The following is a 13,344-nucleotide window of genomic DNA, read 5'->3' on the forward strand; positions in this document are numbered from 1 at the left end:
ACCCTAGGGTGGGGGGGCGCCCCACCTGGCTTGGGGGGCACTCCACCCCTTGGCCGCCGCCCCCCCTAGGAGATCCCATCTCCTAGGGCCGGCGCACCCCCTAGGGGGCCTATATATAGGGGGGAGGGAGGGGCGGCCGCACCCCTTGAGTCTTGGTGCCTCCCTCTTCCCTGATACACCTCTCCCTCTCGTAGTACAACGGCGAAGCCCTGCTGCGGTGACCCCTACATCCACCACCACGCCGTCGTGCTGCTGGATCTTCATCAACCTCTCATTCCCCCTTGCTGGATCAAGAAGGAGGAGACGTCACGCTGACCGTACGTGTGTTGAACGCGGAGGTGCCGTCCGTTCGGCGCTAGGATCTCCGGTGATTTGGATCACGTCGAGTATGACTTCCTCATCCCCGTTCTTTGAACGCTTCCGCGCGTGATCTACAAAGATATGTAGATGCAATCCGATCACTCGTTGCTAGATGAACTCATAGATGGATCTTGGTGAAACCATAGGAAATTTTTTGTTTTCTGCAACGTTCCCCAACAACCCCGACTTTTACATAGCTACGTCCGTCCGTTAGGGAAACTCCAACTCCGTGCATCAAAATGGACACACCAAACACCTATGGACACGTCCAGACAGTGGATAGGGGGGTGACTATCCAATCCGGTGCACCAAATTTCTGACCCTGTTTTTTTCATATGTCTGGAGCACAGAAAATAATTACAGACGAATATCATCCTTTATCCATAATCATGTTGTGCAAATATTCCAATGCAACACTAATTCAAATATAAATATTACAATCCAAACATGGAGTTTCCAATAAAATAGTACAAATTTGAATTCAACTTATTCAGACACATTTTGTAGTTCTGTCCTTGAAGTGCCCACAAATACCCAACCACTTCATTTCTAAGTTACTCATGTGATTCTGCTCCGGAAGTTGTATAAGATCACCCGAACTCCGTCACCCTCATCCTCCACAACTATGTTGTGCATGATCACACAAGTTGTCATCAACTACCACAACGTTTATTCATCCCATAGTTTTGTAGGTCCTCGAACAATCGCAAAACAAGTTCACACAAGTTGTCTACAACATTTATTCATCCAAATATCCTCTCGACATACTTTCTAGCTCCTTCTTGTCTTAGGGTTAGAGACTGTTGGAAATATGCCCTAGAGGCAATAATAAATTGATTATTATTATATTTCCTTGTTCATGATAATCGTTTATTATCCATGCTAGAATTGTATTGATAGGAAACTCAGATACATGTGTGGATACATAGACAACACCATGTCCCTAGTAAGCCTCTAGTTGACTAGCTCGTTGATCAATAGATGGTTACGGTTTCCTGACCATGGACATTGGATGTCGTTGATAACGGGATCACATCATTAGGAGAATGATGTGATGGACAAGACCCAATCCTAAGCATAGCACAAGATCGTGTAATTCGTATGCTAAAGCTTTTCTAATGTCAAGTATCTTTTCCTTAGACCATGAGATTGTGCAACTCCCGGATACTGTAGGAGTGCTTTGGGTGTGCCAAACGTCACAACGTAACTGGGTGGCTATAAAGGTACACTACGGGTATCTCCGAAAGTGTCTGTTGGGTTGGCACGAATCGAGACTGGGATTTGTCACTCCGTGTGACGGAGAGGTATCTCTGGGCCCACTCGGTAGGACATCATCATATGCGCAATGTGACCAAGGAGTTGATCACGGGATGATGTGTTCCGGGCGAGTAAATAGACTTGCCGGTAACGAGATTGAACAAGGTATCGGGATACCGACGATCGAATCTCGGGCAAGTATCGTACCGATAGATAAAGGGAATTGTATACGGGATTGATTAAGTCCTTGACATCGTGGTTCATCCGATGAGATCATCGTGGAACATGTGGGAGCCAACATGGGTATCCAGATCCCGCTGTTGGTTATTGACCGGAGAATGTCTCGGTCATGTCTGCATGTCTCCCGAACCCGTAGGGTCTACACACTTAAGGTTCGATGACGCTAGGGTTATAAAGGAAGCTTGTATGTGGTTACCGAATGTTGTTCGGAGTCCCGGATGAGATCCCGGACGTCACGAGGAGTTCCGGAATGGTCCGGAGGTAAAGATTTATATATGGGAAGTCCTGTTTTGGTCACCGGACAAGTTTCGGGGTCACCGGTATTGTACCGGGACCACCGGAAGGGTCTCGGGGGTCCACCGGGTGGGGCCACCTGCCCCGGGGGGCCACATGGGCTGTAGGGGTGTGCACCTTGGCCTATATGGGCCAAGGGCACCAGCCCCAATAGGCCCATGCGCCTAGGGTTTCAAGAAAGAAGAGTCCCACAAGGGGAAGGCACCTCCTAGGTGCCTTGGGGGGGAGGGAAACCTCCCCTGGCCGCCGCCCCTCCTCAGATGGGATCTGAGGGGGCCGGCCCCCCTCCCCTTGGGCTCCCTATATATAGTGGGGAAGGAGGGCCTCTCAAGACACACCTTTGCCTTTGGTGCAGCCCCTCCCCTCTCCCAAGTCCTTCTCCTCTCCCGCGGTGCTTGGCGAAGCCCTGCAGGATTGCCACGCTCCTCCACCACCACCACGCCGTTGTGCTGCTGCTGGATGGATTCTTCCTCAACCTCTCCCTCTCTCCTTGCTGGATCAAGGCGTGGGATACATCGTCGGGCTGTACGTGTGTTGAACGCGGAGGTGCCGTCCGTTCGGCACTAGGATCTCCGGTGATTTGGATCACGACGAGTACGACTCCATCAACCCCGTTTTCTTGAACGCTTCCGCTTAGCGATCTACAAGGGTATGTAGATGCACTCTCCTTCCCCTCGTTGCTAGTTTCTCCATAGATAGATCTTGGTGACACGTAGGAAAATTTTGAATTTCTGCTACGTTCCCCAACAGTGGCATCATGAGCTAGGTCTATTGCGTAGATTCTATGCACGAGTAGAACACAAAGTAGTTGTGGGCGTTGATTTTGTTCAATATGCTTGCCGTTACTAGTCTTATCTTGATTCGGCGGCATCGTGGGATGAAGCGGCCCGGACCGACCTTACACGTACTCTTACGTGAGACAGGTTCCACCGACTGACATGCACTAGTTGCATAAGGTGGCTAGCGGGTGCCAGTCTCTCCCACTTTATCGGATCAGATTCGATGAAAAGGGTCCTTATGAAGGGTAAATAGCAATTGGCATATCACGTTGTGGTCTTTGCGTAGGTAAGAAACGTTCTTGCTAGAAACCCGTAGCAGCCACGTAAAACAAGCAAACAACAATTAGAGGACGTCTAACTTGTTTTTGCAGGGTATGCTATGTGATGTGATATGGCCAAAGGATGTGATGAATGATATATGTGATGTATGAGATGATCATGTTCTTGTAATAGGAATCACGACTTGCATGTCGATGAATATGACAACCGGCAGGAGCCATAGGAGTTGTCTTAATTTATTTATGACCTGCGTGTCAACATAAACGTCATGTAATTACTTTACTTTATTGCTAACCGTTAGCTGTAGTAGTAGAAGTAATAGTTGACGTGACAACTTCAAGAAGACACGATGATGGAGATCATGATGATGGAGATCATGGTGTCATGCCGGTGATGATGATGATCATGGAGCCCCGAAGATGGAGATCAAAAGGAGCAATATGATATTGGCCATATCATGTCACTATTTGATTGCATGTGATGTTTATCATGTTTATACATCTTATTTGCTTAGAACGACGGTAGTAAATAAGATGATCCCTCATTAAAATTTCAAGAAAGTGTTCCCCCTAACTGTGCACCGTTGCGACAGTTCGTTGTTTCGAAGCACCACGTGATGATCGGGTGTTAGATTCTTACGTTCACATACAACGGGTGTAAGACAGATTTACACATGCAAACACTTAGGTTGACTTGACGAGCCTAGCATGTGTACAGACATGGCCTCGGAACACAGAAGACCGAAAGGTCGAGCATGAGTCGTATAGAAGATACGATCAACATGAAGATGTTCACCGATGTTGACTAGTCCGTCTCACGTGATGATCGGACACGGCCTAGTTGACTCGGATCATGTAATCACTTAGATGACTGGAGGGATGTCTATCTGAGTGGGAGTTCATAAGATGAACTTGTTTATCCTGAACATAGTCAAAAAGGATTTTGCAAATTATGTCGTAGCTCGCGCTTCAGTTCTACTGTTTAGATATGTTCTAGAGAAAATTTAGTTGAAAGTTGATAGTAGCAATTATGCGGACTGGGTCCGTAAACTGAGGATTGTCCTCATTGCTTCATAGAAGGCTTATGTCCTTAATGCACCGCTCGGTGTGCTGAACCTCGAACGTCGTCTGTGGATGTTGCGAACATCTGACATACACATTTGATAACTACGTGATAGTTCAGTTGAACGGTTTAGAGTTGAGGCACCGAAGACGTTTTTGAAACGTCGCGAAACATATGAGATGTTTCGAGGGCTGAAATTGGAATTTCAGGCTCGTGCCCACGTCAAGAGGTATAAGACCTCCGACGATTTTCTTAGCTTACAAACTAAGGGAGAAAAGCTCAATTGTTGAGCTTGTGCTCGGATTGTCTGAGTACAACAATCATTTGAATCGAGTGGGAGTTGATCTTCCAAATGAGATAGTGATGTTTTCTCCAAAGTCATTACCACCAAGCTGCTAGAGCTTCGTGATGAACTATAATATATCAGGGACATATATGATGATCCTTGAGATATTCGCGATGTTTGACACCAAAGTAGAAATCAAGAAGGAGCATCAATTGTTGATGGTTGGTGAAACCACTAGTTTCAAGAAGGGCAAGGGAAAGAAGGGATACTTCATGAAACGGCAATTCAGCTGCTGCTCTAGTGAAGAGACCCAAGGTTGAACCCAAACCCGAGACTAAGTGCTTCTGTAATAAGGGGAACAACCACTGGAGCAGAATTACCCTAGATACTTGGTAGATAAGAAGGCTGGCAAGGTCGATAGAAGTATATTGGATATACATTGTGTTGATGTGTACTTTACTAGTACTCCTAGTAGCACCAGGGTATTAGATACCGGTTTGGTTGCTAAGTGTTAGTAACTCGAAATAAAAGCTATGGGATAAACGGAGACTAGCTAAAGGTGAGCTGACGATATGTGTTGGAAGTGTTTCCAATGTTGATATGATCAAGCATCACACGCTCCCTCTACCATCGAGATTGGTGTTTGCGTTGAGCATAGACATGATTGGATTATGTCTATCGCAATACGGTTATTCATTTAAGGAGAATAATGGTTACTCTGTTTATTTGAATAATACCTTCAATGGTCTTACACCTAAAATGAATGGTTTATTGAATCTCGATCGTAGTGATACACATGTTCATGTCAAAAGATAGTAATGATAGTACCACCTACTTGTGGCACTGCCACGTAAGTCATATTGGTATAAAACGCATGAAGAAGCTCCATGTTGATGGCTCACTCATTTTTGAAAAGTTTGAGACATGCGAACCATGTCTATTGGTGTATATGCATGAAGAAACTCCATGCAAATGGACTGTTTGGACTCACTTGATTTTGAATCACTTGAGACATGCAAATCATACCACATGGGCAAGATGACTGAAAGCCTCGGTTTCAGTAAAATGGAACTAGAAAGCAACTTGTTGGAAGAAATACATTTTGATGTGTGCAGTCCAATGAGTGCTGAGGCGTGTAGTGGATATCGTTATGTTCTTACTTCACAGATGATTTGAGTAGATGTTGAGTACATTTACTTGATAAATCACGAGTCTGAATTACTGAAAGGTTCAAGTAATTTCAGGGTGAAGTTGAAAGATCGTCGTGACAAGAGGATAAAAGATCTATGATATGATCATAGAGATGAATATCTAAATTACGAGTTTGGCACAGAATTAAGACATTGTGGAAATTGTTTCACAACTAATACAGCCTGGAACACCATAGTGTGATGGTGTGTCCGAACATCATAACTGCACCCTATTGGATATGATGCATACCATGATGTCTCTTATCGAATTACCACGATAGTTTATGGGTTAGGCATTAGAGACAACCACATTCACTTTAAATAGGGCACCACGTAATTCCGATGAGATGACACCGTATGAACTATGGTTTAGAGAAACCTAAGCTGTCATTTCTTAAAAAGTTTGGGGCTGCGACGCTTATGTGAAAAAGTTTCAGGCTGATAAGCTCGAACCCAAAGCGGATAAATGCATCTTCATAGGACACCCAAAACAGTTGGGTATACCTCCTGTCTCAGATCCGAAAGCAATAAGGGATTGTTTCTAGAATCGGGTCCTTTCTCGAGGAAAAGTTTCTCTCGAAAGAATTGAGTGGGAGGATGGTGGAGACTTGATGAGGTTATTGAACCGTCTCTTCAACTAGTGTGTGGCAGGGCACAGGAAGTTGTTCCTGTGGCACCTACACCAATTGAAGTGGAAGCTTATGATAGTGATCATGAAACTTCAGATCAAGTCACTACCAAACCTCGTAGGATGACAAGGATGCGTACTACTTCAGAGTGGTACGTAATCCTGTCTTGGAAGTCATGTTGCTAGACAACAATGAACCTACGAGCCATGGAGAAGCGATGGTGGGCCCGGATTCCGATAAATGGCTCGAGGCCATAAAATCCGAGAGAGGATCCATGTATGAAAACAAAGTGTAGACTTTGGCAGAACAGCTCGATGGTCGTAAGGCTGTTGAGTACAGATGGATTTTAAAAGGAAGACGGACAATGATGGTAAGTATCACCATTAAGAAAGCTCGACTTGTCGTTAAGATGTTTTCCGGCAAGTTCAAGGAGTTGACTACGATGAGACTTTCTCACCCGTAGCGATGCTAAGAGTCTGTTGGAATTATGTTAGCGATTACTGCATTATTTATGAAATCTTGCAGATAGGATGTCAAAAACATTGTTTCCTCAACAATTTTCTTGAGGAAAGGTTGTATGTGATACAACCGGAAGGTTTTGTCAATCCTGAAAGATGCTAATAAGTATGCAAAGCTCCAGCAATCCTTCTAAGGACTGGAGTAAGCATCTCGGAGTTGGAATGTATGCTTTGATGAGATGATCAAAGATTTTGGGTGTATACAAAGTTTATGAGAAACTTGTATTTCCAAAGAAGTGAGTGGGAGCACTATAGAATTTTTGATGGGTATATGTTGTTGACATATTGTTGATTAGAAATGACGTAGAATTTCTGGAAAGCATATATGATTATTGGAAAGTGTTTTTTCAATGGAAAGCCTGGATTAAGCTACTTGAACATTGAGCATCAAGATCTATAAGGATAGATCAAAACGCTTAATGGTACTTTCAAATGAGCACATACCTTGACATGATCTTGAAGGTGTTCAAGATGGACCAGTCAAAGAAGGAGTTCTTGCCTGAGTTGTAAGGTATGAAGTTAAGACTTAAAGCTCGACCACGGCAGAATAGAGAGAAAGGACGAAGGTCGTCCCCTATGCTTAAGACGTAGGCTCTACAGTATGCTATGCTGTGTACCGCACCTGAAGTGTGCCTTGCCATGAGTCAGTCAAGGGGTACAAGAGTGATCCAAGAATGGATCACAGGACAGCGGTCAAAGTTATCCTTAGTAACTAGTGGACTAAGGAATTTTCTCGATTATGGAGGTGGTAAAAGAGTTCGTCGTAAAGGGTTACGTCGATGCAAGCTTAACACCTATCTGGATAGCTCTGAGTAGAGATACCGGATACGTATAATGGAGCAACAATTTAGAATAGCTCCAAGTAGAACAGTTATTTGGAATAGCTCCAAATAGAACGTGGTAGCTACATCTAGGAGATGACATAGAGATTTGTAAAGCACACATGGATCTGAAAGGTTCAGACCCGTTGACTAAAACCTCTCTCACAAGCAACATGATCAAACCCAGAACTCATTGAGTGCTAATCACATAGTGATGTGAACTAGATTATTGACTCTAGTAAACTCTTTGGATGTTGGTTACATGGCCATGTGACCTGTGAGTGTTAATCACATGGCGATGTGAACTAGATTATTGACTCTAGTGCAAGTGGGAGACTGTTGGAAATATGCCCTAGAGGCAATAATAAATTGATTATTATTATATTTCCTTGTTCATGATAATCGTTTATTATCCATGCTAGAATTGTATTGATAGGAAACTCAGATACATGTGTGGATACATAGACAACACCATGTCCCTAGTAAGCCTCTAGTTGACTAGCTCGTTGATCAATAGATGGTTACAGTTTCCTGACCATGGACATTGGATGTCGTTGATAACGGGATCACATCATTAGGAGAATGATGTGATGGACAAGACCCAATCCTAAGCATATCACAAGATCGTGTAGTTCGTATGCTAAAGCTTTTCTAATGTCAAGTATCTTTTCCTTAGACCATGAGATTGTGCAACTCCCGGATACCGTAGGAGTGCTTTGGGTGTGCCAAACATCACAACGTAACTGGGTGGCTATAAAGGTACACTACGGGTATCTCCGAAAGTGTCTGTTGGGTTGGCACGAATCGAGACTGGGATTTGTCACTCCGTGTGACGGAGAGGTATCTCTGGGCCCACTCGGTAGGACATCATCATATGCGCAATGTGACCAAGGAGTTGATCACGGGATGATGTGTTACGGAACGAGTAAAGAGACTTACCGGTAACGAGATTGAACAAGGTATCGGGATACCAACGATCGAATCTCGGGCAAGTATCGTACCGATAGACAAAGGGAATTGTATACGGGATTGATTAAGTCCTTGACATCGTGGTTCATCCGATGAGATCATCATGGAACATGTGGGAGCCAACATGGGTATCCAGATCCCGCTGTTGGTTATTGACCGGAGAATGTCTCGGTCATGTCTGCATGTCTCCCGAACCCGTAGGGTCTACACACTTAAGGTTCGATGACGCTAGGGTTATAAAGGAAGCTTGTATGTGGTTACCGAATGTTGTTCGGAGTCCCGGATGAGATCCCGAACGTCATGAGGAGTTCCGGAATGGTCCGGAGGTAAAGATTTATATATGGGAAGTCCTGTTTTGGTCACCGGACAAGTTTCGGGGTCACCGGTATTGTACCGGGACCACCGGAAGGGTCCCGGGAGTCCACCGGGTGGGGCCACCTGCTCCGGGGGGCCACATGGGCTGTAGGGGTGTGCACCTTGGCCTATATGGGCCAAGGGCACCAGCCCCAATAGGCCCATGCGCCTAGGGTTTCAAGAAAGAAGAGTCCCACAAGGGGAAGGCACCTCCTAGGTGCCTTGGGGGGGAGGGAAACCTCCCCTGGCCGCCGCCCCTCCTCAGATGGGATCTGAGGGGGCCGGCCCCCCTCCCCTTGGGCTCCCTATATATAGTGGGGAAGGAGGGCCTCTCAAGACACACCTTTGCCTTTGGTGCAGCCCCTCCCCTCTCCCAAGTCCTTCTCCTCTCCCGCGGTGCTTGGCGAAGCCCTGCAGGATTGCCACGCTCCTCCACCACCACCACGCCGTTGTGCTGCTACTGGATGGAGTCTTCCTCAACCTCTCCCTCTCTCCTTGCTGGATCAAGGCGTGGGAGACATCGTCGGGTTGTACGTGTGTTGAACGCGGAGGTGCCGTCCGTTCGGCACTAGGATCTCCGGTGATTTGGATCACGACGAGTACGACTCCATCAACCCCGTTCTCTTGAACGCTTCCGCTTAGCGATCTACAAGGGTATGTAGATGCACTCTCCTTCCCCTCGTTGCTAGTTTCTCCATAGATAGATCTTGGTGACACGTAGGAAAATTTTGAATTTCTGCTACGTTCCCCAACAGAGACGGTCTTGACGAAATTCGTTCACGTAGGATAGATACCATCACAAAGATAATAGCCCATGTTGTAGGAATGGCCATTGATGATATAGTTGAATGGAGTAGCTTCTCCCGCACACAACCTTGCAACCAATGGAGACCGCTCCAGCATGTTGATGTCATTATGAGACCTAAGCATCCCAAAGAAAGAGTGCCAAACCCACTTGCTTTAGGAATGATGGTGAGCTTCTTACAATGGCTCTGATATTGCCCTTGTAGAGCATATGGGCAATTCTTCCATTGCTAGTGCATGCAATCTAGGGATCCGAGCATACTTGGCCACCCACTTGCTTTCGACACTGCCATGAGCCTTGCGGTGTCTTCAACAACTGGTTCTCTCAAGCACCCCGATCCAAACACCATGGCCACCGTAGTAGCAAACCTGACCATTTCGAGACATGGGCTTTCAGACATCTGAAGGTACTCGTCCCACGAATCTGTGCCCGTGCCATAGGCAAGCATTCTCCATGCATCCATGCACTCTGGTGACCAAAGAATCCAATGTTTCCAGCGACATCCTTCTTCAAAATGAAGAAGTCATCATATGCCCAGACACCATTGTAGAGCGCGGTCGAGCACAGTTCGCCGGATCCGGAATCAACGACGAAATAGATCTCAAATAACGCACCGGGGAGAAATTAGCCGTCTATCAGCACCATATGCCACCGTGCCCTATTCCGGTTCATCCCTCGTTGTTCCAGGATTGGTCCATTAAAATTGAGAACATGCTCCTCCGCACGTTGGGCATCTTCATTAACCCCCTGCATCATTGTTGTTTCATCCTCATATTTGTTCTCATCTGACAAGGACGTATCAATGAACTCGACGTAGAAGTACTTCACATATGAATCCAACGTGTTTGCTTCAAGTAAACAACAAAATGTCAATACATTTGGCTATGGCCTTTGGTCGAACACTTGGCGGACGTGGTGTCCGTCATGGATTGAAAAATGTGCATGGGCGGTACCTGGGCGGCGACTGGACCAGGGGTGGAAGGGAGGCGTAAGCAAATCAGGGCTGGAGCTCAGGTTGCGTGGCAAAGGTTCGACAAGGCCTATGCAGCCGAGTGGGTGGTATGGCAGTAGCGTCGGTCTCGAACTACGCGGATACATAGTAAGAGGGAGGGATGGAATGAGAAAATCGGGGCTCCAAGTGAGGTTTTTGGGTTGGCCGAGGGGTGTCGAAGGCTCGGACGCTCTCCAACTTCCTCCAGCTTTGCTTCTGATTTGTTTGATTTTGAACTTCCAAACCATATCACAGACGTTTGATACTACCTTCGCCCTGATTTATTGGTCCTCTTTGTATCTTGTGTTAAATTTTGACCTCAGATTTAACTAAGAAAAATATTAATGCATGTCATCAAAAAAAAATACTTGGATTCATATTTGAACATAGTTTTCAATAATATTATTTTTGGTGACATGCATTAATATTTTGTAGTTAAAATTAAGATCAAAATTTGGCACAAAATATGAAGGGAACCAATAAACCAGGACGGAGGTAGTACATGACATTGGCTGACAAAAATGTTTGGGATTTTTACGGGGCTTTGATGCACGGTTTTTTTTGAGGAATATCATGCTTTATTGATCAAGTATAATCAAAAGAGAGTGCCTCGCGGATACAATCCGGGGTTACATGAAAAATAGTCACTAGAGGACTCACAAGATCTAGCTAGAATATGTGTCACGACATTTGACAAACGATTTACATGACTAAAGCGAACATACAAGAAGACCGACGCCAACTCCTTGATATCAGCCGTGATGAGCCCCACCGGCGAGCGATCAACCGTCGAAGCATTGGTTCTTTGAATAATTAACAAATAGTCTAAATGAAAAAGGCTTTTGAAAATCCTTCCTCACGGGTGAGAGCCACCGCACGCCGTAGCGGCAGTGCTTCAGCTAATTCTGGGCGGTAACCTCGTCAACATGCTCGCGGCAAGCCAACAAGCAATCTTTGATGTGGTTCCTGATTACCACGCCAATTCCCATCGGTCAAGACTCCTTAAAGAGTGCAGCATCCACATTAACGGCCACTGCATCTGCCGGCAGCGGAACCCATTTAACAGGACATACTGGGTATCATGCCTTATAGCAAATGTAGTCCTACCACAATTCTGCACAATGAAGTCAATATAGGTTGGAGTTGCCCCTAAACCTCATTTTTATCTACTCACATGCCAGGTGTCCCGCATGCCGTGCATATGACTAGAAAGAGTTAAATACATTGGAGGTGCCTCAACTTGTCTTGCGCGATTAGTTTAGTGCCTAAAGTTGTAAAATACATAAAACTGGTGCTTGAACTTGTCCGACTATGCAAATACGGTGCCTTCATCGTATCCAGATGTACGTCCAGCCTGCGTGGCGTGCCCACGTGCTGGTGGCCCACCCAGACGTGAGCTTTTTTTAGAAAACCCCTCATATTTTATTTAATCACATATGAAAGCCCCACAAATTTACAGATTGTGTTGCACGCACAGGCTGTCCACCAGGCTATACTGTGGTTAGTAGATATAGACTAGGTATTGCGTTGCAATGCAAAATATAATTTTGAAGCACCGGCATATTGTGCTCTTTTTCCGAAAGTCAAATAAACGGATTTCTACAGCTAAAAAACTCCGGACATTTTTTTGTAAATGCACACATAGAAGTGCAATATATCCATGTGATTTTTTTTATCAAAATCTGTATTTGTTTGTGAGAGATACAAAAAAGGTAAAATAAATGCAAAATTCAGTTTTTTGCCTGATTTATTTTCTTCTTTTTTGCAGGGTATAATATAACAAAATTTCAAAAAAAACTTGAAAGTCACTTAGAGCACAGGCATACATTTTTTGTGAAATTTTTGAAATTTGTATGAAACTTTTAAGTGCTAATTTTAAATTTTTTAAGAAAAAACATGCTCAGTGGCCACCATGCTCCAAAATTCTGCTTTGGTTGCTATGTACCTCTCAAAAAAATCAAGTTCTTTTTTTATTTTCATATTATTTTTACCATTTTAAAAGAAAATTATAAGAACAAAATACAACTTCCATAAACTTCAAGAAAGTGTTAGTGCATTTGAAAAATGTCAACATGTTTTTGGAAAATGTTTCACATGTATTATAAAATTATAACGCTTTTTTGAAAAATGTTCGTCATGCATTAAAAAAGTTTACAACATGTATTTTTAAAAGAGTTCAACATGTGTGAAAAAGTTATTGTGTAAATTATCCTTATATTTATACAAACACAGTTGACATTTTTTATTCTTAAATTTAGACAATAATTCCTAATATAAGTTTTTTCTTTAGACACAAGCGCTCATATACACGCGCATACACTCACCCCTATGAACGTCAGGAATAAATGCGAGCACCAGAATTTGAACCCTGGTGGGATGGGGATACCACAGTCCCTTCGCAATTCTTAATACAGGTTAAAATATTTAAATCCACATAAATTAAGTTCATGTCTGCCTCTTCGAAGCACAATAATGAAAATTAAAAAAATATTTAAAATATAAAGTAATAG

Source organism: Triticum urartu, chromosome 1A (genome assembly GCF_056163025.1).
Source record: "Triticum urartu cultivar PI428250 chromosome 1A, HENAU_Tu73, whole genome shotgun sequence".
NCBI lineage: Eukaryota > Viridiplantae > Streptophyta > Magnoliopsida > Poales > Poaceae > Triticum > Triticum urartu.